Raw genomic sequence first — 26,026 nt, 5'->3', positions numbered from 1 at the left:
TGCATTCCTCACTGCCGTGAGATCAGTTTACTCAGCAGAGCATGACGCTGCAATTGGTTAGTAAGGCCTGCCTGACTAGAATAATATATTTGGGGTCATGTATTTGATTGCATTTTTAAAACAGTAACAGAACTTAACTGCAATGTTTAAATAGGTCTAGACATATTTAAACAGTGTCAATTTGATAGAAGAATTCTGGAAAATTCAGAGGGGAGGCACCAATGTTGTTTTTTCCCTTTGGGTGGATGCGGCATTAAAGAGTTTGAAGACCACTGGTCTAAGTGGACACTAATACACCTGGATCCTCCTGAATTCCTCGCAACAGATGCCAGCAAACCTGGCTGGAGAGCTACTGTGTTGGACTGATCCTGTCGATTCAAGTGGTCTTTCCTAGAGAGTCAGAGGTCATGGAAGTAGATGGAGTTGATGGTAAGCTTCAGGGCCTTGAAGTTTTCCCATCATCATCTGTCTCAGAAAAATGTGCTAGTAAAGACAGAGAATAAGGTAGCGGTCTTTTACATTAACCAGCAGTGAAGCATGCATTCAAAATCCCTCAATGCAATAGCAGAACAATTGGGCTATTGGGCAGAGATCAAACAGTTGCATACGTCGGCAGTACACATCAAGGGCACCGACAATGTGATGGCAGACAGCGGGAGGTTTCCAAATTTGCTGGAGTTGACGTTATCCAGGTAGTTGTTTTGAGAGATATGCCGAGAGTTTGTGAAACCCTTTCTGGATCTCTTTTCAAACAAGGACAATGCTCATCTTTGTCGATTCTGATCGAGGTTTACGGAACAAGGAGCCTAGGTAGTGGACGTATTGGTGATAAAGTGGCTGAGAAGTCTCCTTTATACATTCCCCCCCTTTTTATTGATCCAGATGGTTCTCTTCAAGTCTCAGCAGGGGGAGGGAACTTGATTCTTGTTGACCCTGATTGGCCAGAGATGTCATGGTTTCCTCTTCTGAACCCCTGGCTCTTCTACCTCCTTGGGTACTGCTCAAGTGTGTCTCTGCTCAGAACGTCGTCCCTGACCTTCTTGCTCCAACTCACTCTATCGCTTTGGAGGTTGAGAAGTCTGGACTGCTAGCAAAGGGTCTTTCCTCTTCCTTAGTGGAGTTAAGTCAGCACTCCAGCAGGCCTTCTACTTCGAAGTCTTACTCAAAGAACTGGAAGTCCTTTCAGACATGATGTTCTGCTAATGATCTTTTGGCACCTACCTGTAGTTTGTCTGCTATTTTGCATTTTCTTCTGAATGGGTTTCACTTGAATATCTTTCCACTCTGAAAGCTCCTTACTTTGCGATAAAGGCTTTTAGGGACTTTTCTGAACTTTCATCGATGTTACACTCTTTGGTGTCTAGACTGTTATGATCTTTTGTCAATGGTAAGAACAATGAAAAATCCCTTTTCTCCAACTCAGAATCTTCCAACTCTTTTATAGGCTTTGCAATTTTATCTCTTTGAGGATCTGGATACTGTACAATTAAAGATTGTCTCCTATAAAGTTATTTTCCTATTTGCTATCACCTTGCTGAGAACAATTGGGGAGCTGGGAGCCTTAAAATGCTGTCCTCTCTTCATTTGATACTTTGGAAGATGGGGTAACTTTAAGGCCTAGCCCTACCTTTGCTGCAAAGGTTAAGTCTATTTTTGATAGATCTTAGGAAATAATTCTTCCTTCTTTCATTACCTCTCCTTCCTCTTCGGAAGAACATTTGTTGAATACAATTGATGTTTAAAGAGCTCTTTTCATTTATGTCACCAGGCCTCTGCAGTTCAGGAAAACCGACTCCTTGTTTGTGACTTTTGGACAGCCTGGAAAAGACAAGAAGGTGACTTTTATGACTCTGAGTAGGTGGATTAAGTTGTCAATTTTTCTGGCTTTGCAAGGCTTTTTAGAAAATCTTCCAGGTCAGGGATGGTCTACGAGAGGAATGGCCACCTCCTGGGTTGAATTCCAGTGAGTAACAATCTAGGAAATTCCTAGGGTGGTTACTTGGGCCTCAATGCATACATTTGTGAAGCATTATCACTTAATAAATTTTCTGTTTTGCATTTGAGTACCAATGTTTTGAACTCTGCATTACCCTAAGTCCATCTTGTCCTTGTCACAAACATTACATCCTGCCCACCTTCCCATCAGTCCTTTGGCAAGGGCTTGGCACCCAGGTTGGGTGCATGGCGCTAGCATTTAAGAATCCTCCTGTTCTTTCTTCCTCTTGGAGGGTGACATCACTTTACTTTGTAATGACTGTCACAAGGACGCAATGGACTAAGGCTAATGAAGATTACCAATAAGTAACAAACGCATCACCACTCTTTCTGAATGTGCGTGGCTCATTCTGCAGGACTTGTTCTTTGTATGATTCCTGGATTTTCAGAAGCCCTTTGATGGCAGCACCCCCACACTGAAAATTGTTTCAGCACCACTGGACAATGGTCAGTTGTCATGCTCATCTGCGGCGTAAATTTGCATTGAAGTAGTCTAACTCCCCAGGTCCTGTCTTTTGCTCAATTTGCCTTTGTGAGTTTTCTCTCAATCACTGTTGATTTCCTTTGATCTTTCTTTCTTCTTTCACTTCACCTTCGCCTTCAGTGTATCTTTCGGCCCTGTTAAGAGACACGCCCCCTTGTAGCCACTTCTATACTTCTGTCACCTAATTATTTTCCTATCCTTTCCCCTGTAACGTTGCTGATCCTAGCTATAGCATGACTATCCAGAATCTGTTCACCTGAGTTATGTTCCTCTTATCCCCACGCATCTAATAATCAGCTCTTGGTCTCCCTCCACCTCTCACGTGACATAGTCTGAGCCAGTGTCTCCATCTTGGAGAGACAATCTCTTGCACTTCTGTTGTTCTACTGGCGCTGCCGGCTTGAGCTTTGGTCAGAAGTGGCAAAAGAAGGACTAATGGAAAGTGAACGTGTACTGGAGCAACAGAGTGTATGGATTTACAAGCGTTTGATTAAATGAGAAAAAAAGAGTTTACTTGAGAGAAAAACTTAACTTGGCCCATACGGGGACCGAACCCGCGACCTTGGTGTTATTAGCACCTCACTCTAACCAACTGAGCTAACCGGCCATGAATGACAGAGTTATCCTTTTTCCATGACATGCAGATACACAGAAGAGTCGGTCTCACTATCGCAATTCCTTCATACTTTTCTCCTTCTGTCCCCTGTCTGGATTGCAATAACAAGAGCTGTTGAGTGCTGCACGCCAGCCTCAGCGCCTCTGCTTTCAGTCAATGTCACTGTGTGCTGTGATATCATTGTAACATTGGTTGTTGCCGGAAGAAAAGGAAAGGATGGATAGGATTTGTATTCTTTTACAACAAAACCCAAAATGCATCGGCTTGCTTGCTCATTAAGTTTACAAGGCCAGCTGCTTTTGAGATATTCTAATTATAGTGGTTATTCGGCGTTGGAGGTAAGAGAGTTGTTTTTAGGTCTGGCCGTTCCTTCTGCTTTAAATTACTCTAGCTCATGTCAACAAAGTAACAACAAAACATAGCCAACGGTTTCTTGCTCAAGCCTTCCCTACTGCACCTTCCCATGTCTCTCCTGCCGACCACAGTGCAGGAAATTTGAGTTTGCATTTGCGCAAAGAGACGTACAACACAAGAAGGCGCGCTTTCGTGCGCCAGGCACCACCTGGCATGTGCATTCCTCACTGCCGTGAGATCAGTTTACTCAGCAGAGCATGACGCTGCAATTGGTTAGTAAGGCCTGCCTGACCAGAATAGTATATTTGGGGTCATGTATTTGATTGCATTTTTAAAACAGTAACAGAACTTAACTGCAATGTTTAAATAGGTCTAGACATATTTAAACAGTGTCAATTTGATAGAAGAGTTCTGGAAAATTCAGAGGGGAGGCACCAATGTTTTTTTTTCCCTTTGGGTGGATGTGGCATTAAAGAGTTTGAAGACCACTGGTCTAAGTGGACACTAATACACCTGGATCCTCCTGAATTCCTCGCAACAGATGCCAGCAAACCTGGCTGGAGAGCTACTGTGTTGGACTGATCCTGTCGATTCAAGTGGTCTTTCCTAGAGAGTCGGAGGTCATGGAAGTAGATGGAGTTGATGGTAAGCTTCAGGGCTTTGAAGTTTTCCCATCATCATCTGTCTCAGAAAAATGTGCTAGTAAAGACAGAGAATAAGGTAGCGGTCTTTTACATTAACCAGCAGTGAAGCATGCATTCAAAATCCCTCAATGCAATAGCAGAACAATTGGGCTATTGGGCAGAGATCAACCTGTTGCATACGTCAGCAGTACACATCAAGGGCACCGACAATGTGATGGCAGACAGCTGGAGGTTTCGAAATTTGCTGGAGTTGACGTTATCCAGGTCGTTGTTTTGAGAGATATGCCGAGAGTTTGTGAAACCCTTTCTGGATCTCTTTTCAAACAAGGACAATGCTCATCTTTGTCGATTCTGATCCAGGTTTGCGGAACAAGGAGCCTAGGTAGTGGACGTATTGGTGATAAAGTGGCTGAGAAGTCTCCTTTATACATTCCCCCTCTTTTTATTGATCCAGATGGTTCTCTTCAAGTCTCAGCAGGGGGAGGGAACTTGATTCTTGTTGACCCTGATTGGCCAGAGATGTCATGGTTTCCTCTTCTGAACCCCTGGCTCTTCTACCTCCTTGGGTACTGCTCAAGTGTGTCTCTGCTCAGAACGTCGTCCCTGACCTTCTTGCTCCAACTCACTCTATCGCTTTGGAGGTTGAGAAGTCTGGACTGCTAGCAAAGGGTCTTTCCTCTTCCTTAGTGGAGTTAAGTCAGCACTCCAGCAGGCCTTCTACTTCGAAGTCTTACTCAAAGAACTGGAAGTCCTTTCAGACATGATGTTCTGCTAATGATCTTTTGGCACCTACCTGTAGTTTGTCTGCTATTTTGCATTTTCTTCTGAATGGGTTTCACTTGAATCTCTTTCCACTCTGAAAGCTCATTGGTTTGCGATAAAGGCTTTCAGGGACTTTTCTGAACTTTCATCGATGTTACACTCTTTGGTGTCTAGACTGTTATGATCTTTTGTCAATGGTAAGAACAATGAAAAATCCCTTTTCTCCAACTCAGAATCTTCCAACTCTTTTATAGGCTTTGCAATTTTATCTCTTTGAGGATCTGGATACTGTACAATTAAAGATTGTCTCCTATAAAGTTATTTTCCTATTTGCTATCACCTTGCTGAGAACAATTGGGGAGCTGGGAGCCTTAAAATGCTGTCCTTTCTTCATTTGATACTTTGGAAGATGGGGTAACTTTAAGGCCTAGCCCTACCTTTGCTGCAAAGGTTAAGTCTATTTTTGATAGATCTTAGGAAATAATTCTTCCTTCTTTCATTCCCTCTCCTTCCTCTCCAGAGGAACATTTGTTGAATACACTTGATGTTTAAAGAGCTCTTTTCATTTATGTCACCAGGCCTCTGCAGTTCAGGAAAACCGACTCCTTGTTTGTGACTTTTGGACAGCCTGGAAAAGACAAGAAGGTGACTTTTATGACTCTGAGTAAGTGGATTAAGTTGTCAATTTTTCTGGCTTTCCAAGGCTTTTTAGATAATCTTCCAGGTCAGGGATGGTCTACGAGAGGAATGGCCACCTCCTGGATTGAATTCCAGTGAGTAACAATCTAGGAAATTCCTAGGGTGGTTACTTGGGCCTCAATGCATACATTTGTGAAGCATTATCGCTTAATAAATTTTCTGTTTTGCATTTGAGTACCAATGTTTTGATCTCTGCATTACCCTAAGTCCATCTTGTCCTTGTCACAAACATTACATCCTGCCCACCTTCCCATCAGTCCTTTGGCAAGGGCTTGGCACCCAGGTTGGGTGCATGGCGCTAGCATTTAAGAATCCTCCTGTTCTTTCTTCCTCTTGGAGGGTGACATCACTTTACTTTGTAATGACTGTCACAAGGACGCAATGGACTAAGGCTAATGAAGATTACCAATAAGTAACCAACGCATCACCACTCTTTCTGAATGTGCGTGGCTCATTCTGCAGGACTTGTTCTTTGTATGATTCCTGGATTTTCAGAAGCCCTTTGATGGCAGCACCCCCACACTGAAAATTGTTTCAGCACCACTGGACACGGGTCAGTTGTCATGCTCATCTGCGGCGTAAATTTGCATTGAAGTAGTCTAACTCCCCAGGTCCTGTCTTTTGCTCAATTTGCCTTTGTGAGTTTTCTCTCAATCACTGTTGATTTCCTTTGATCTTTCTTTCTTCTTTCACTTCACCTTCGCCTTCAGTGTATCTTTCGGCCCTGTTAAGAGACACGCCCCCTTGTAGCCACTTCTATACTTCTGTCACCTAATTATTTTCCTATCCTTTCCCCTGTAACGTTGCTGATCCTAGCTATAGCATGACTATCCAGAATCTGTTCACCTGAGTTATGTTCCTCTTATCCCCACGCATCTAATAATCAGCTCTTGGTCTCCCTCCACCTCTCACGTGACATAGTCTGAGCCAGTGTCTCCATCTTGGAGAGACAATCTCTTGCACTTCTGTTGTTCTACTGGCGCTGCCGGCTTGAGCTTTGGTCAGAAGTGGCAAAAGAAGGACTAATGGAAAGTGAACGTGTACTGGAGCAATAGAGTGTATGGATTTACAAGCGTTTGATTAAATGAGAAAAAAAGAGTTTACTTGAGAGAAAAACTTAACTTGTCCCATACGGGGATCGAACCCGCGACCTTGGCGTTATTAGCACCACGCTCTAACCAACCGAGCTAACCGGCTATGAATGACAGAGTTATCCTTTTTCCATGACATGCAGATACACAGAAGAGTCGGTCTCACTATCGCAATTCCTTCATACTTTTCTCCTTCTGTCCCCTGTCTGGATTGCAATAACAAGAGCTGTTGAGTGCTGCACGCCAGCCTCAGCGCCTCTGCTTTCAGTCAATGTCACTGTGTGCTGTGATATCATTGTAACATTGGTTGTTGCCGGAAGAAAAGGAAAGGATGGATAGGATTTGTATTCTTTTACAACAAAACCCAAAATGCATCGGCTTGCTTGCTCATTAAGTTTACAAGGCCAGCTGCTTTTGAGATATTCTAATTATAGTGGTTATTCGGCGTTGGAGGTAAGAGAGTTGTTTTTAAGTCTGGCCGTTCCTTCTGCTTTAAAATACTCTAGCTCATGGCAACAAAGTAACAACAAAACATAGCCAACGGTTTGTTGCTCAAGCCTTCCCCACTGCACCTTCCCATGTCTCTCCTGCCGACCACAGTGCAGGAAATTTGAGTTTGCATTTGCGCAAAGAGACGTACAACACAAGAAGGCGCGCTTTTGTGCGCCGGGCACCACCCGGCCTGTGCATTCCTCACTGCCGTGAGATCAGTTTACTCAGCAGAGCATGACGCTGCAATTGGTTAGTAAGGCCTGCCTGACCAGAATAGTATATTCGGGATCATGTATTTGATTGCATTTTTAAAACAGTAACAGAACTTAACTGCAATGTTTAAATAGGTCTAGACATATTTAAACAGTGTCAATTTGATAGAAGAATTCTGGAAAATTCAGAGGGGAGGCACCAATGTTTTTTTTCCCTTTGGGTGGATGTGGCATTAAAGAGTTTGAAGAACACTGGTCTAAGTGGACACTAATACACCTGGATCCTCCTGAATTCCTCGCAACAGATGCCAGCAAACCTGGCTGGAGAGCTACTGTGTTGGACTGATCCTGTCGATTCAAGTGGTCTTTCCTAGAGAGTCGGAGGTCATGGAAGTAGATGGAGTTGATGGTAAGCTTCAGGGCTTTGAAGTTTTCCCATCATCATCTGTCTCAGAAAAATGTGCTAGTAAAGACAGAGAATAAGGTAGCGGTCTTTTACATTAACCAGCAGTGAAGCATGCATTCAAAATCCCTCAATGCAATAGCAGAACAATTGGGCTATTGGGCAGAGATCAACCTGTTGCATACGTCGGCAGTACACATCAAGGGCACCGACAATGTGATGGCAGACAGCTGGAGGTTTCCAAATTTGCTGGAGTTGACGTTATCCAGGTCGTTGTTTTGAGAGATATGCCGAGAGTTTGTGAAACCCTTTCTGGATCTCTTTTCAAACAAGGACAATGCTCATCTTTGTCGATTCTGATCCAGGTTTCCGGAACAAGGAGCCTAGGTAGTGGACGTATTGGTGATAAAGTGGCTGAGAAGTCTCCTTTATACATTCCCCCTCTTTTTATTGATCCAGATGGTTCTCTTCAAGTCTCAGCAGGGGGAGGGAACTTGATTCTTGTTGACCCTGATTGGCCAGAGATGTCATGGTTTCCTCTTCTGAACCCCTGGCTCTTCTACCTCCTTGGGTACTGCTCAAGTGTGTCTCTGCTCAGAACGTCGTCCCTGACCTTCTTGCTCCAACTCACTCTATCGCTTTGGAGGTTGAGAAGTCTGGACTGCTAGCAATGGGTCTTTCCTCTTCCTTAGTGGAGTTAAGTCAGCACTCCAGCAGGCCTTCTACTTCGAAGTCTTACTCAAAGAACTGGAAGTCCTTTCAGACATGATGTTCTGCTAATGATCTTTTGGCACCTACCTGTAGTTTGTCTGCTATTTTGCATTTTCTTCTGAATGGGTTTCACTTGAATCTCTTTCCACTCTGAAAGCTCATTGGTTTGCGATAAAGGCTTTTAGGGACTTTTCTGAACTTTCATCGATGTTACACTCTTTGGTGTCTAGACTGTTATGATCTTTTGTCAATGGTAAGAACAATGAAAAATCCCTTTTCTCCAACTCAGAATCTTCCAACTCTTTTATAGGCTTTGCAATTTTATCTCTTTGAGGATCTGGATACTGTACAATTAAAGATTGTCTCCTATAAAGTTATTTTCCTATTTGCTATCACCTTGCTGAGAACAATTGGGGAGCTGGGAGCCTTAAAATGCTGTCCTCTCTTCATTTGATACTTTGGAAGATGGGGTAACTTTAAGGCCTAGCCCTACCTTTGCTGCAAAGGTTAAGTCTATTTTTGATAGATCTTAGGAAATAATTCTTCCTTCTTTCATTCCGTCTCCTTCCTCTCCGGAGGAACATTTGGTGAATACACTTGATGTTTAAAGAGCTCTTTTCATTTATGTCACCAGGCCTCTGCAGTTCAGGAAAACCGACTCCTTGTTTGTGACTTTTGGACAGCCTGGAAAAGACAAGAAGGTGACTTTTATGACTCTGAGTAGGTGGATTAAGTTGTCAATTTTTCTGGCTTTGCAAGGCTTTTTAGAAAATCTTCCAGGTCAGGGATGGTCTACGAGAGGAATGGCCACCTCCTGGGTTGAATTCCAGTGAGTAACAATCTAGGAAATTCCTAGGGTGGTTACTTGGGCCTCAATGCATACATTTGTGAAGCATTATCGCTTAATAAATTTTCTGTTTTGCATTTGAGTACCAATGTTTTGAACTCTGCATTACCCTAAATCCATCTTGTCCTTGTCACAAACATTACATCCTGCCCACCTTCCCATCAGTCCTTTGGCAAGGGCTTGGCACCCAGGTTGGGTGCATGGCGCTAGCATTTAAGAATCCTCCTGTTCTTTCTTCCTCTTGGAGGGTGACATCACTTTACTTTGTAATGACTGTCACAAGGACGCAATGGACTAAGGCTAATGAAGATTACCAATAAGTAACCAACGCATCACCACTCTTTCTGAATGTGCGTGGCTCATTCTGCAGGACTTGTTCTTTGTATGATTCCTGGATTTTCAGAAGCCCTTTGATGGCAGCACCCCCACACTGAAAATTGTTTCAGCACCACTGGACAAAGGTCAGTTGTCATGCTCATCTGCGGCATAAATTTGCATTGAAGTAGTCTAACTCCCCAGGTCCTGTCTTTTGCTCAATTTGCCTTTGTGAGTTTTCTCTCAATCACTGTTGATTTCCTTTGATCTTTCTTTCTTCTTTCACTTCACCTTCGCCTTCAGTGTATCTTTCGGCCCTGTTAAGAGACACGCCCCCTTGTAGCCACTTCTATACTTCTGTCACCTAATTATTTTCCTATCCTTTCCCCTGTAACGTTGCTGATCCTAGCTATAGCATGACTATCCAGAATCTGTTCACCTGAGTTATGTTCCTCTTATCCCCACGCATCTAATAATCAGCTCTTGGTCTCCCTCCACCTCTCACGTGACATAGTCTGAGCCAGTGTCTCCATCTTGGAGAGACAATCTCTTGCACTTCTGTTGTTCTACTGGCGCTGCCGGCTTGAGCTTTGGTCAGAAGTGGCAAAAGAAGGACTAATGGAAAGTGAACGTGTACTGGAGCAACAGAGTGTATGGATTTACAAGCGTTTGATTAAATGAGAAAAAAAAAGTTTACTTGAGAAAAAAAACTTAACTTGGCCCGTACGGGGATCGAACCCGCAACCTTGGCGTTATTAGCACCATGCTCTAACCAACTGAGCTAACCAGCCATGAATGACAGAGTTATCCTTTTTCCATGACATGCAGATACACTGAAGAGTCGGTCTCACTATCGCAATTCCTTCATACTTTTCTCCTACCGTCCCCTGTCTGGATTGCAATAACAAGAGCTGTTGAGTGCTGCACGCCAGCCTCAGCGCCTCTGCTTTCAGTCAATGTCACTGTGTGCTGTGATATCATTGTAACATTGGTTGTTGCCGGAAGAAAAGGAAAGGATGGATAGGATTTGTATTCTTTTACAACAAAACCCAAAATGCATCGGCTTGCTTGCTCATTAAGTTTACAAGGCCAGCTGCTTTTGAGATATTCTAATTATAGTGGTTATTCGGCGTTGGAGGTAAGAGAGTTGTTTTTAGGTCTGGACGTTCCTTCTGCTTTAAATTACTCTAGCTCATGTCAACAAAGTAACAACAAAACATAGCCTACGGTTTGTTGCTCAAGCCTTCCCTACTGCACCTTCCCATGTCTCTCCTGCCGACCACAGTGCAGGAAATTTGAGTTTGCATTTGCGCAAAGAGACATACAACACAAGAAGGCGCGCTTTCGTGCGCCGGGCACCACCCGGCCTGTGCATTCCTCACTGCCGTGAGATCAGTTTACTCAGCAGAGCATGATGCTGCAATTGGTTAGTAAGGCCTGCCTGACCAGAATAGTATATTTGGGGTCATGTATTTGATTGCATTTTTAAAACAGTAACAGAACTTAACTGCAATGTTTAAATAGGTCTAGACATATTTAAACAGTGTCAATTTGATAGAAGAATTCTGGAAAATTCAGAGGGGAGGCACCAATGTTTTTTTTCCCTTTGGGTGGATGTGGCATTAAAGAGTTTGAAGAACACTGGTCTAAGTGGACACTAATACACCTGGATCCTCCTGAATTCCTCGCAACAGATGCCAGCAAACCTGGCTGGAGAGCTACTGTGTTGGACTGATCCTGTCGATTCAAGTGGTCTTTCCTAGAGAGTCGGAGGTCATGGAAGTAGATGGAGTTGATGGTAAGCTTCAGGGCTTTGAAGTTTTCCCATCATCATCTGTCTCAGAAAAATGTGCTAGTAAAGACAGAGAATAAGGTAGCGGTCTTTTACATTAACCAGCAGTGAAGCATGCATTCAAAATCCCTCAATGCAATAGCAGAACAATTGGGCTATTGGGCAGAGATCAACCTGTTGCATACGTCGGCAGTACACATCAAGGGCACCGACAATGTGATGGCAGACAGCTGGAGGTTTCCAAATTTGCTGGAGTTGACGTTATCCAGGTCGTTGTTTTGAGAGATATGCCGAGAGTTTGTGAAACCCTTTCTGGATCTCTTTTCAAACAAGGACAATGCTCATCTTTGTCGATTCTGATCCAGGTTTCCGGAACAAGGAGCCTAGGTAGTGGACGTATTGGTGATAAAGTGGCTGAGAAGTCTCCTTTATACATTCCCCCTTTTTTATTGATCCAGATGGTTCTCTTCAAGTCTCAGCAGGGGGAGGGAACTTGATTCTTGTTGACCCTGATTGGCCAGAGATGTCATGGTTTCCTCTTCTGAACCCCTGGCTCTTCTACCTCCTTGGGTACTGCTCAAGTGTGTCTCTGCTCAGAACGTCGTCCCTGACCTTCTTGCTCCAACTCACTCTATCGCTTTGGAGGTTGAGAAGTCTGGACTGCTAGCAAAGGGTCTTTCCTCTTCCTTAGTGGAGTTAAGTCAGCACTCCAGCAGGCCTTCTACTTCGAAGTCTTACTCAAAGAACTGGAAGTCCTTTCAGACATGATGTTCTGCTAATGATCTTTTGGCACCTACCTGTAGTTTGTCTGCTATTTTGCATTTTCTTCTGAATGGGTTTCACTTGAATCTCTTTCCACTCTGAAAGCTCATTGGTTTGCGATAAAGGCTTTTAGGGACTTTTCTGAACTTTCATCGATGTTACACTCTTTGGTGTCTAGACTGTTATGATCTTTTGTCAATGGTAAGAACAATGAAAAATCCCTTTTCTCCAACTCAGAATCTTCCAACTCTTTTATAGGCTTTGCAATTTTATCTCTTTGAGGATCTGGATACTGTACAATTAAAGATTGTCTCCTATAAAGTTATTTTCCTATTTGCTATCACCTTGCTGAGAACAATTGGGGAGCTGGGAGCCTTAAAATGCTGTCCTCTCTTCATTTGATACTTTGGAAGATGGGGTAACTTTAAGGCCTAGCCCTACCTTTGCTGCAAAGGTTAAGTCTATTTTTGATAGATCTTAGGAAATAATTCTTCCTTCTTTCATTCCCTCTCCTTCCTCTCCGGAGGAACATTTGTTGAATACACTTGATGTTTAAAGAGCTCTTTTCATTTATGTCACCAGGCCTCTGCAGTTCAGGAAAACCGACTCCTTGTTTGTGACTTTTGGACAGCCTGGAAAAGACAAGAAGGTGACTTTTATGACTCTGAGTAGGTGGATTAAGTTGTCAATTTTTCTGGCTTTGCAAGGCTTTTTAGAAAATCTTCCAGGTCAGGGATGGTCTACGAGAGGAATGGCCACCTCCTGGGTTGAATTCCAGTGAGTAACAATCTAGGAAATTCCTAGGGTGGTTACTTGGGCCTCAATGCATACATTTGTGAAGCATTATCGCTTAATAAATTTTCTGTTTTGCATTTGAGTACCAATGTTTTGAACTCTGCATTACCCTAAATCCATCTTGTCCTTGTCACAAACATTACATCCTGCCCACCTTCCCATCAGTCCTTTGGCAAGGGCTTGGCACCCAGGTTGGGTGCATGGCGCTAGCATTTAAGAATCCTCCTGTTCTTTCTTCCTCTTGGAGGGTGACATCACTTTACTTTGTAATGACTGTCACAAGGACGCAATGGACTAAGGCTAATGAAGATTACCAATAAGTAACCAACGCATCACCACTCTTTCTGAATGTGCGTGGCTCATTCTGCAGGACTTGTTCTTTGTATGATTCCTGGATTTTCAGAAGCCCTTTGATGGCAGCACCCCCACACTGAAAATTGTTTCAGCACCACTGGACAAAGGTCAGTTGTCATGCTCATCTGCGGCATAAATTTGCATTGAAGTAGTCTAACTCCCCAGGTCCTGTCTTTTGCTCAATTTGCCTTTGTGAGTTTTCTCTCAATCACTGTTGATTTCCTTTGATCTTTCTTTCTTCTTTCACTTCACCTTCGCCTTCAGTGTATCTTTCGGCCCTGTTAAGAGACACGCCCCCTTGTAGCCACTTCTATACTTCTGTCACCTAATTATTTTCCTATCCTTTCCCCTGTAACGTTGCTGATCCTAGCTATAGCATGACTATCCAGAATCTGTTCACCTGAGTTATGTTCCTCTTATCCCCACGCATCTAATAATCAGCTCTTGGTCTCCCTCCACCTCTCACGTGACATAGTCTGAGCCAGTGTCTCCATCTTGGAGAGACAATCTCTTGCACTTCTGTTGTTCTACTGGCGCTGCCGGCTTGAGCTTTGGTCAGAAGTGGCAAAAGAAGGACTAATGGAAAGTGAACGTGTACTGGAGCAACAGAGTGTATGGATTTACAAGCGTTTGATTAAATGAGAAAAAAAAAGTTTACTTGAGAAAAAAAACTTAACTTGGCCCGTACGGGGATCGAACCTGCAACCTTGGCGTTATTAGCACCATGCTCTAACCAACTGAGCTAACCAGCCATGAACGACAGAGTTATCCTTTTTCCATGACATGCAGATACACTGAAGAGTCGGTCTCACTATCGCAATTCCTTCATACTTTTCTCCTACCGTCCCCTGTCTGGATTGCAATAACAAGAGCTGTTGAGTGCTGCACGCCAGCCTCAGCGCCTCTTATTTCAGTCAATGTCACTGTGTGCTGTGATATCTTTGTAACATTGGTTGTTGCCGGAAGAAAAGGAAAGGATGGATAGAATTTGTATTCTTTCACAACAAAACCCAAAATGCATCGGCTTGCTTGCTCATTAAGTTTACAAGGCCAGCTGCTTTTGCGATATTCTAATTATAGTGGTTATTCGGCGTTGGAGGTAAGAGAGTTGTTTTTAGGTCTGGACGTTCCTTCTGCTTTAAATTACTCTAGCTCATGTCAACAAAGTAACAACAAAACATAGCCTACGGTTTGTTGCTCAAGCCTTCCCTACTGCACCTTCCCATGTCTCTTCTGCCGACCACAGTGCAGGAAATTTGAGTTTGCATTTGCGCAAAGAGACATACAACACAAGAAGGCGCGCTTTCGTGCGCCGGGCACCACCCGGCCTGTGCATTCCTCACTGCCGTGAGATCAGTTTACTCAGCAGAGCATGATGCTGCAATTGGTTAGTAAGGCCTGCCTGACCAGAATAGTATATTTGGGGTCATGTATTTGATTGCATTTTTAAAACAGTAACAGAACTTAACTGCAATGTTTAAATAGGTCTAGACATATTTAAACAGTGTCAAATTGATAGAAGAATTCTGGAAAATTCAGAGGGGAGGCACCAATGTTTTTTTTTCCCTTTGGGTGGATGTGGCATTAAAGAGTTTGAAGACCACTGATCTAAGTGGACACTAATACACCTGGATCCTCCTGAATTCCTCGCAACAGATGCCAGCAAACCTGGCTGGAGAGCTACTGTGTTGGACTGATCCTGTCGATTCAAGTGGTCTTTCCTAGAGAGTCGGAGGTCATGGAAGTAGATGGAGTTGATGGTAAGCTTCAGGGCTTTGAAGTTTTCCCATCATCATCTGTCTCAGAAAAATGTGCTAGTAAAGACAGAGAATAAGGTAGCGGTCTTTTACATTAACCAGCAGTGAAGCATGCATTCAAAATCCCTCAATGCAATAGCAGAACAATTGGGCTATTGGGCAGAGATCAACCTGTTGCATACGTCAGCAGTACACATCAAGGGCACCGACAATGTGATGGCAGACAGCTGGAGGTTTCCAAATTTGCTGGAGTTGACGTTATCCAGGTCGTTGTTTTGAGAGATATGCCGAGAGTTTGTGAAACCCTTTCTGGATCTCTTTTCAAACAAGGACAATGCTCATCTTTGTCGATTCTGATCCAGGTTTGCGGAACAAGGAGCCTAGGTAGTGGACGTATTGGTGATAAAGTGGCTGAGAAGTCTCCTTTATACATTCCCCCTCTTTTTATTGATCCAGATGGTTCTCTTCAAGTCTCAGCAGGGGGAGGGAACTTGATTCTTGTTGACCCTGATTGGCCAGAGATGTCATGGTTTCCTCTTCTGAACCCCTGCCTCTTCTACCTCCTTGGGTACTGCTCAAGTGTGTCTCTGCTCAGAACGTCGTCCCTGACCTTCTTGCTCCAACTCACTCTATCGCTTTGGAGGTTGAGAAGTCTGGACTGCTAGCAAAGGGTCTTTCCTCTTCCTTAGTGGAGTTAAGTCAGCACTCCAGCAGGCCTTCTACTTCGAAGTCTTACTCAAAGAACTGGAAGTCCTTTCAGACATGATGTTCTGCTAATGATCTTTTGGCACCTACCTGTAGTTTGTCTGCTATTTTGCATTTTCTTCTGAATGGGTTTCACTTGAATCTCTTTCCACTCTGAAAGCTCATTGGTTTGCGATAAAGGCTTTCAGCGACTTTTCTGAACTTTCATCGATGTTACACTCTTTGGTGTCTAGACTGTTATGATCTTTTGTCAATGGTAAGAACAATTAAAAATTCCTTTTCTCCAACTCAGAATCTTCCAACTCTTTTATAGGCTTTGCAATTTTATCTCTTTGAGGATCTGGATACTGTACAATTAAAGATTGTCTCCTATAAAGTTATTTTCCTATTTGCTATCACCTTGCTGAGAACAATTGGGGAGCTGGGAGCCTTAAAATGCTGTCCTCTCTTCATTTGATACTTTGGAAGATGGGGTAACTTTAAGGCCTAGCCCTACCTTTGCTGCAAAGGTTAAGTCTATTTTTGATAGATCTTAGGAAATAATTCTTCCTTCTTTCATTCCCTCTCCTTCCTCTCCGGAGGAACATTTGTTGAATACACTTGATGTTTAAAGAGCTCTTTTCATTTATGTCACCAGGCCTCTGCAGTTCAGGAAAACCGACTCCTTGTTTGTGACTTTTGGACAGCCTGGAAAAGACAAGAAGGTGACTTTTATGACTCTGAGTAGGTGGATTAAGTTGTCAATTTTTCTGGCTTTGCAAGGCTTTTTAGAAAATCTTCCAGGTCAGGGATGGTCTACGAGAGGAATGGCCACCTCCTGGATTGAATTCCAGTGAGTAACAATCTAGGAAATTCCTAGGGTGGTTACTTGGGCCTCAATGCATACATTTGTGAAGCATTATCGCTTAATACATTTTCTGTTTTGCATTTGAGTACCAATGTTTTGAACTCTGCATTACCCTAAGTCCATCTTGTCCTTGTCACAAACATTACATCCTGCCCACCTTCCCATCAGTCCTTTGGCAAGGGCTTGGCACCCAGGTTGGGTGCATGGCGCTAGCATTTAAGAATCCTCCTGTTCTTTCTTCCTCTTGGAGGGTGACATCACTTTACTTTGTAATGACTGTCACAAGGACGCAATGGACTAAGGCTAATGAAGATTACCAATAAGTAACCAACGCATCACCACTCTTTCTGAATGTGCGTGGCTCATTCTGCAGGACTTGTTCTTTGTATGATTCCTGGATTTTCAGAAGCCCTTTGATGGCAGCACCCCCACACTGAAAATTGTTTCAGCACCACTGGACAAGGGTCAGTTGTCATGCTCATCTGCGGCGTAAATTTGCATTGAAGTAGTCTAACTCCCCAGGTCCTGTCTTTTGCTCAATTTGCCTTTGTGAGTTTTCTCTCAATCACTGTTGATTTCCTTTGATCTTTCTTTCTTCTTTCACCTTCGCCTTCAGTGTATCTTTCGGCCCTGTTAAGAGACACGCCCCCTTGTAGCCACTTCAAAAAAACTTAACTTGGCCCGTACGGGGATCGAACCCGCCACCTTGGCGTTATTAGCACCACGCTCTAACCAACTGAGGTAACCGGCCATGAATGACAGAGTTATCCTCTTTCCATGACATGCAGATACACAGAAGAGTCGGTCTCACTATCGCAATTCCTTCATACTTTTCTCCTTCTGTCCCCTGTCTGGATTGCAATAACAAGAGCTGTTGAGTGCTGCACGCCAGCCTCAGCGCCTCTTCTTTCAGTCAATGTCACTGTGTGCTGTGATATCTTTGTAACATTGGTTGTTGCTGGAAGAAAAGGAAAGGATGGATAGGATTTCTATTCTTTTACAACAAAACCCAAAATGCATCGGCTTGCTTGCTCATTAAGTTTACAAGGCCAGCTGCTTTTGAGATATTCTAATTATAGTGGTTATTCGGCGTTGGAGGTAAGAGAGTTGTTTTTAGGTCTGGCCGTTCCATCTGCTTTAAATTACTCTAGCTCATGTCAACAATGTAACAACAAAACATAGCCAACGGTTTGTTGCTCAAGCCTTCCCTACTGCACCTTCCCATGTCTCTCCTGCCGACCACAGTGCAGGAAATTTGAGTTTGCATTTGCGCAAAGAGACGTACAACACAAGAAGGCGCGCTTTCGTGCGCCGGGCACCACCCGGCCTGTGCATTCCTCACTGCCGTGAGATCAGTTTACTCAGCAGAGCATGACGCTGCAATTGGTTAGTAAGGCCTGCCTGACTAGAATAATATATTTGGGGTCATGTATTTGATTGCATTTTTAAAACAGTAACAGAACTTAACTGCAATGTTTAAATAGGTCTAGACATATTTAAACAGTGTCAATTTGATAGAAGAATTCTGGAAAATTCAGAGGGGAGGCACCAATGTTGTTTTTTCCCTTTGGGTGGATGCGGCATTAAAGAGTTTGAAGACCACTGGTCTAAGTGGACACTAATACACCTGGATCCTCCTGAATTCCTCGCAACAGATGCCAGCAAACCTGGCTGGAGAGCTACTGTGTTGGACTGATCCTGTCGATTCAAGTGGTCTTTCCTAGAGAGTCAGAGGTCATGGAAGTAGATGGAGTTGATGGTAAGCTTCAGGGCCTTGAAGTTTTCCCATCATCATCTGTCTCAGAAAAATGTGCTAGTAAAGACAGAGAATAAGGTAGCGGTCTTTTACATTAACCAGCAGTGAAGCATGCATTCAAAATCCCTCAATGCAATAGCAGAACAATTGGGCTATTGGGCAGAGATCAAACAGTTGCATACGTCGGCAGTACACATCAAGGGCACCGACAATGTGATGGCAGACAGCGGGAGGTTTCCAAATTTGCTGGAGTTGACGTTATCCAGGTAGTTGTTTTGAGAGATATGCCGAGAGTTTGTGAAACCCTTTCTGGATCTCTTTTCAAACAAGGACAATGCTCATCTTTGTCGATTCTGATCGAGGTTTACGGAACAAGGAGCCTAGGTAGTGGACGTATTGGTGATAAAGTGGCTGAGAAGTCTCCTTTATACATTCCCCCCCTTTTTATTGATCCAGATGGTTCTCTTCAAGTCTCAGCAGGGGGGAGGGAACTTGATTCTTGTTGACCCTGATTGGCCAGAGATGTCATGGTTTCCTCTTCTGAACCCCTGGCTCTTCTACCTCCTTGGGTACTGCTCAAGTGTGTCTCTGCTCAGAACGTCGTCCCTGACCTTCTTGCTCCAACTCACTCTATCGCTTTGGAGGTTGAGAAGTCTGGACTGCTAGCAAAGGGTCTTTCCTCTTCCTTAGTGGAGTTAAGTCAGCACTCCAGCAGGCCTTCTACTTCGAAGTCTTACTCAAAGAACTGGAAGTCCTTTCAGACATGATGTTCTGCTAATGATCTTTTGGCACCTACCTGTAGTTTGTCTGCTATTTTGCATTTTCTTCTGAATGGGTTTCACTTGAATATCTTTCCACTCTGAAAGCTCCTTACTTTGCGATAAAGGCTTTTAGGGACTTTTCTGAACTTTCATCGATGTTACACTCTTTGGTGTCTAGACTGTTATGATCTTTTGTCAATGGTAAGAACAATGAAAAATCCCTTTTCTCCAACTCAGAATCTTCCAACTCTTTTATAGGCTTTGCAATTTTATCTCTTTGAGGATCTGGATACTGTACAATTAAAGATTGTCTCCTATAAAGTTATTTTCCTATTTGCTATCACCTTGCTGAGAACAATTGGGGAGCTGGGAGCCTTAAAATGCTGTCCTCTCTTCATTTGATACTTTGGAAGATGGGGTAACTTTAAGGCCTAGCCCTACCTTTGCTGCAAAGGTTAAGTCTATTTTTGATAGATCTTAGGAAATAATTCTTCCTTCTTTCATTCCCTCTCCTTCCTCTTCGGAAGAACATTTGTTGAATACACTTGATGTTTAAAGAGCTCTTTTCATTTATGTCACCAGGCCTCTGCAGTTCAGGAAAACCGACTCCTTGTTTGTGACTTTTGGACAGCCTGGAAAAGACAAGAAGGTGACTTTTATGACTCTGAGTAGGTGGATTAAGTTGTCAATTTTTCTGGCTTTGCAAGGCTTTTTAGAAAATCTTCCAGGTCAGGGATGGTCTACGAGAGGAATGGCCACCTCCTGGGTTGAATTCCAGTGAGTAACAATCTAGGAAATTCCTAGGGTGGTTACTTGGGCCTCAATGCATACATTTGTGAAGCATTATCACTTAATAAATTTTCTGTTTTGCATTTGAGTACCAATGTTTTGAACTCTGCATTACCCTAAGTCCATCTTGTCCTTGTCACAAACATTACATCCTGCCCACCTTCCCATCAGTCCTTTGGCAAGGGCTTGGCACCCAGGTTGGGTGCATGGCGCTAGCATTTAAGAATCCTCCTGTTCTTTCTTCCTCTTGGAGGGTGACATCACTTTACTTTGTAATGACTGTCACAAGGACGCAATGGACTAAGGCTAATGAAGATTACCAATAAGTAACAAACGCATCACCACTCTTTCTGAATGTGCGTGGCTCATTCTGCAGGACTTGTTCTTTGTATGATTCCTGGATTTTCAGAAGCCCTTTGATGGCAGCACCCCCACACTGAAAATTGTTTCAGCACCACTGGACAATGGTCAGTTGTCATGCTCATCTGCGGCGTAAATTTGCATTGAAGTAGTCTAACTCCCCAGGTCCTGTCTTTTGCTCAATTTGCCTTTGTGAGTTTTCTCTCAATCACTGTTGATTTCCTTTGATCTTTCTTTCTTCTTTCACTTCACCTTCGCCTTCAGTGTATCTTTCGGCCCTGTTAAGAGACACGCCCCCTTGTAGCCACTTCTATACTTCTGTCACCTAATTATTTTCCTATCCTTTCCCCTGTAACGTTGCTGATCCTAGCTATAGCATGACTATCCAGAATCTGTTCACCTGAGTTATGTTCCTCTTATCCCCACGCATCTAATAATCAGCTCTTGGTCTCCCTCCACCTCTCACGTGACATAGTCTGAGCCAGTGTCTCCATCTTGGAGAGACAATCTCTTGCACTTCTGTTGTTCTACTGGCGCTGCCGGCTTGAGCTTTGGTCAGAAGTGGCAAAAGAAGGACTAATGGAAAGTGAACGTGTACTGGAGCAACAGAGTGTATGGATTTACAAGCGTTTGATTAAATGAGAAAAAAAGAGTTTACTTGAGAGAAAAACTTAACTTGGCCCATACGGGGACCGAACCCGCGACCTTGGTGTTATTAGCACCTCACTCTAACCAACTGAGCTAACCGGCCATGAATGACAGAGTTATCCTTTTTCCATGACATGCAGATACACAGAAGAGTCGGTCTCACTATCGCAATTCCTTCATACTTTTCTCCTTCTGTCCCCTGTCTGGATTGCAATAACAAGAGCTGTTGAGTGCTGCACGCCAGCCTCAGCGCCTCTGCTTTCAGTCAATGTCACTGTGTGCTGTGATATCATTGTAACATTGGTTGTTGCCGGAAGAAAAGGAAAGGATGGATAGGATTTGTATTCTTTTACAACAAAACCCAAAATGCATCGGCTTGCTTGCTCATTAAGTTTACAAGGCCAGCTGCTTTTGAGATATTCTAATTATAGTGGTTATTCGGCGTTGGAGGTAAGAGAGTTGTTTTTAGGTCTGGCCGTTCCTTCTGCTTTAAATTACTCTAGCTCATGTCAACAAAGTAACAACAAAACATAGCCAACGGTTTCTTGCTCAAGCCTTCCCTACTGCACCTTCCCATGTCTCTCCTGCCGACCACAGTGCAGGAAATTTGAGTTTGCATTTGCGCAAAGAGACGTACAACACAAGAAGGCGCGCTTTCGTGCGCCAGGCACCACCTGGCATGTGCATTCCTCACTGCCGTGAGATCAGTTTACTCAGCAGAGCATGACGCTGCAATTGGTTAGTAAGGCCTGCCTGACCAGAATAGTATATTTGGGGTCATGTATTTGATTGCATTTTTAAAACAGTAACAGAACTTAACTGCAATGTTTAAATAGGTCTAGACATATTTAAACAGTGTCAATTTGATAGAAGAGTTCTGGAAAATTCAGAGGGGAGGCACCAATGTTTTTTTTTCCCTTTGGGTGGATGTGGCATTAAAGAGTTTGAAGACCACTGGTCTAAGTGGACACTAATACACCTGGATCCTCCTGAATTCCTCGCAACAGATGCCAGCAAACCTGGCTGGAGAGCTACTGTGTTGGACTGATCCTGTCGATTCAAGTGGTCTTTCCTAGAGAGTCGGAGGTCATGGAAGTAGATGGAGTTGATGGTAAGCTTCAGGGCTTTGAAGTTTTCCCATCATCATCTGTCTCAGAAAAATGTGCTAGTAAAGACAGAGAATAAGGTAGCGGTCTTTTACATTAACCAGCAGTGAAGCATGCATTCAAAATCCCTCAATGCAATAGCAGAACAATTGGGCTATTGGGCAGAGATCAACCTGTTGCATACGTCAGCAGTACACATCAAGGGCACCGACAATGTGATGGCAGACAGCTGGAGGTTTCGAAATTTGCTGGAGTTGACGTTATCCAGGTCGTTGTTTTGAGAGATATGCCGAGAGTTTGTGAAACCCTTTCTGGATCTCTTTTCAAACAAGGACAATGCTCATCTTTGTCGATTCTGATCCAGGTTTGCGGAACAAGGAGCCTAGGTAGTGGACGTATTGGTGATAAAGTGGCTGAGAAGTCTCCTTTATACATTCCCCCTCTTTTTATTGATCCAGATGGTTCTCTTCAAGTCTCAGCAGGGGGAGGGAACTTGATTCTTGTTGACCCTGATTGGCCAGAGATGTCATGGTTTCCTCTTCTGAACCCCTGGCTCTTCTACCTCCTTGGGTACTGCTCAAGTGTGTCTCTGCTCAGAACGTCGTCCCTGACCTTCTTGCTCCAACTCACTCTATCGCTTTGGAGGTTGAGAAGTCTGGACTGCTAGCAAAGGGTCTTTCCTCTTCCTTAGTGGAGTTAAGTCAGCACTCCAGCAGGCCTTCTACTTCGAAGTCTTACTCAAAGAACTGGAAGTCCTTTCAGACATGATGTTCTGCTAATGATCTTTTGGCACCTACCTGTAGTTTGTCTGCTATTTTGCATTTTCTTCTGAATGGGTTTCACTTGAATCTCTTTCCACTCTGAAAGCTCATTGGTTTGCGATAAAGGCTTTCAGGGACTTTTCTGAACTTTCATCGATGTTACACTCTTTGGTGTCTAGACTGTTATGATCTTTTGTCAATGGTAAGAACAATGAAAAATCCCTTTTCTCCAACTCAGAATCTTCCAACTCTTTTATAGGCTTTGCAATTTTATCTCTTTGAGGATCTGGATACTGTACAATTAAAGATTGTCTCCTATAAAGTTATTTTCCTATTTGCTATCACCTTGCTGAGAACAATTGGGGAGCTGGGAGCCTTAAAATGCTGTCCTTTCTTCATTTGATACTTTGGAAGATGGGGTAACTTTAAGGCCTAGCCCTACCTTTGCTGCAAAGGTTAAGTCTATTTTTGATAGATCTTAGGAAATAATTCTTCCTTCTTTCATTCCCTCTCCTTCCTCTCCAGAGGAACATTTGTTGAATACACTTGATGTTTAAAGAGCTCTTTTCATTTATGTCACCAGGCCTCTGCAGTTCAGGAAAACCGACTCCTTGTTTGTGACTTTTGGACAGCCTGGAAAAGACAAGAAGGTGACTTTTATGACTCTGAGTAAGTGGATTAAGTTGTCAATTTTTCTGGCTTTCCAAGGCTTTTTAGATAATCTTCCAGGTCAGGGATGGTCTACGAGAGGAATGGCCACCTCCTGGATTGAATTCCAGTGAGTAACAATCTAGGAAATTCCTAGGGTGGTTACTTGGGCCTCAATGCATACATTTGTGAAGCATTATCGCTTAATAAATTTTCTGTTTTGCATTTGAGTACCAATGTTTTGATCTCTGCATTACCCTAAGTCCATCTTGTCCTTGTCACAAACATTACATCCTGCCCACCTTCCCATCAGTCCTTTGGCAAGGGCTTGGCACCCAGGTTGGGTGCATGGCGCTAGCATTTAAGAATCCTCCTGTTCTTTCTTCCTCTTGGAGGGTGACATCACTTTACTTTGTAATGACTGTCACAAGGACGCAATGGACTAAGGCTAATGAAGATTACCAATAAGTAACCAACGCATCACCACTCTTTCTGAATGTGCGTGGCTCATTCTGCAGGACTTGTTCTTTGTATGATTCCTGGATTTTCAGAAGCCCTTTGATGGCAGCACCCCCACACTGAAAATTGTTTCAGCACCACTGGACACGGGTCAGTTGTCATGCTCATCTGCGGCGTAAATTTGCATTGAAGTAGTCTAACTCCCCAGGTCCTGTCTTTTGCTCAATTTGCCTTTGTGAGTTTTCTCTCAATCACTGTTGATTTCCTTTGATCTTTCTTTCTTCTTTCACTTCACCTTCGCCTTCAGTGTATCTTTCGGCCCTGTTAAGAGACACGCCCCCTTGTAGCCACTTCTATACTTCTGTCACCTAATTATTTTCCTATCCTTTCCCCTGTAACGTTGCTGATCCTAGCTATAGCATGACTATCCAGAATCTGTTCACCTGAGTTATGTTCCTCTTATCCCCACGCATCTAATAATCAGCTCTTGGTCTCCCTCCACCTCTCACGTGACATAGTCTGAGCCAGTGTCTCCATCTTGGAGAGACAATCTCTTGCACTTCTGTTGTTCTACTGGCGCTGCCGGCTTGAGCTTTGGTCAGAAGTGGCAAAAGAAGGACTAATGGAAAGTGAACGTGTACTGGAGCAATAGAGTGTATGGATTTACAAGCGTTTGATTAAATGAGAAAAAAAGAGTTTACTTGAGAGAAAAACTTAACTTGTCCCATACAGGGATCGAACCCGCGACCTTGGCGTTATTAGCACCACGCTCTAACCAACCGAGCTAACCGGCTATGAATGACAGAGTTATCCTTTTTCCATGACATGCAGATACACAGAAGAGTCGGTCTCACTATCGCAATTCCTTCATACTTTTCTCCTTCTGTCCCCTGTCTGGATTGCAATAACAAGAGCTGTTGAGTGCTGCACGCCAGCCTCAGCGCCTCTGCTTTCAGTCAATGTCACTGTGTGCTGTGATATCATTGTAACATTGGTTGTTGCCGGAAGAAAAGGAAAGGATGGATAGGATTTGTATTCTTTTACAACAAAACCCAAAATGCATCGGCTTGCTTGCTCATTAAGTTTACAAGGCCAGCTGCTTTTGAGATATTCTAATTATAGTGGTTATTCGGCGTTGGAGGTAAGAGAGTTGTTTTTAAGTCTGGCCGTTCCTTCTGCTTTAAAATACTCTAGCTCATGGCAACAAAGTAACAACAAAACATAGCCAACGGTTTGTTGCTCAAGCCTTCCCCACTGCACCTTCCCATGTCTCTCCTGCCGACCACAGTGCAGGAAATTTGAGTTTGCATTTGCGCAAAGAGACGTACAACACAAGAAGGCGCGCTTTTGTGCGCCGGGCACCACCCGGCCTGTGCATTCCTCACTGCCGTGAGATCAGTTTACTCAGCAGAGCATGACGCTGCAATTGGTTAGTAAGGCCTGCCTGACCAGAATAGTATATTCGGGATCATGTATTTGATTGCATTTTTAAAACAGTAACAGAACTTAACTGCAATGTTTAAATAGGTCTAGACATATTTAAACAGTGTCAATTTGATAGAAGAATTCTGGAAAATTCAGAGGGGAGGCACCAATGTTTTTTTTCCCTTTGGGTGGATGTGGCATTAAAGAGTTTGAAGAACACTGGTCTAAGTGGACACTAATACACCTGGATCCTCCTGAATTCCTCGCAACAGATGCCAGCAAACCTGGCTGGAGAGCTACTGTGTTGGACTGATCCTGTCGATTCAAGTGGTCTTTCCTAGAGAGTCGGAGGTCATGGAAGTAGATGGAGTTGATGGTAAGCTTCAGGGCTTTGAAGTTTTCCCATCATCATCTGTCTCAGAAAAATGTGCTAGTAAAGACAGAGAATAAGGTAGCGGTCTTTTACATTAACCAGCAGTGAAGCATGCATTCAAAATCCCTCAATGCAATAGCAGAACAATTGGGCTATTGGGCAGAGATCAACCTGTTGCATACGTCGGCAGTACACATCAAGGGCACCGACAATGTGATGGCAGACAGCTGGAGGTTTCCAAATTTGCTGGAGTTGACGTTATCCAGGTCGTTGTTTTGAGAGATATGCCGAGAGTTTGTGAAA

The 26,026-nt window shown here is 43.5% G+C and overlaps 1 non-coding gene across 1 annotated transcript; it reads right to left on the bottom strand.

The window, feature by feature from the left end:
• Positions 1-10,342: 10,342 nt before the first annotated feature.
• On the bottom strand, positions 10,343-10,416 carry TRNAI-AAU (transfer RNA isoleucine (anticodon AAU)). The gene has a single exon. It is a non-coding gene; the product is annotated as a tRNA-Ile (tRNA).
• Between the last annotated feature and the right edge of the window lie 15,610 nt (positions 10,417-26,026).

This window comes from Pleurodeles waltl, chromosome 12 (genome assembly GCF_031143425.1).
Source record: "Pleurodeles waltl isolate 20211129_DDA chromosome 12, aPleWal1.hap1.20221129, whole genome shotgun sequence".
Taxonomy (NCBI): Eukaryota; Metazoa; Chordata; class Amphibia; order Caudata; family Salamandridae; genus Pleurodeles; species Pleurodeles waltl.
The sequence above is the reverse complement of the archived record's forward strand: the minus strand, read 5'-3'. Positions and strand labels throughout refer to the sequence as shown.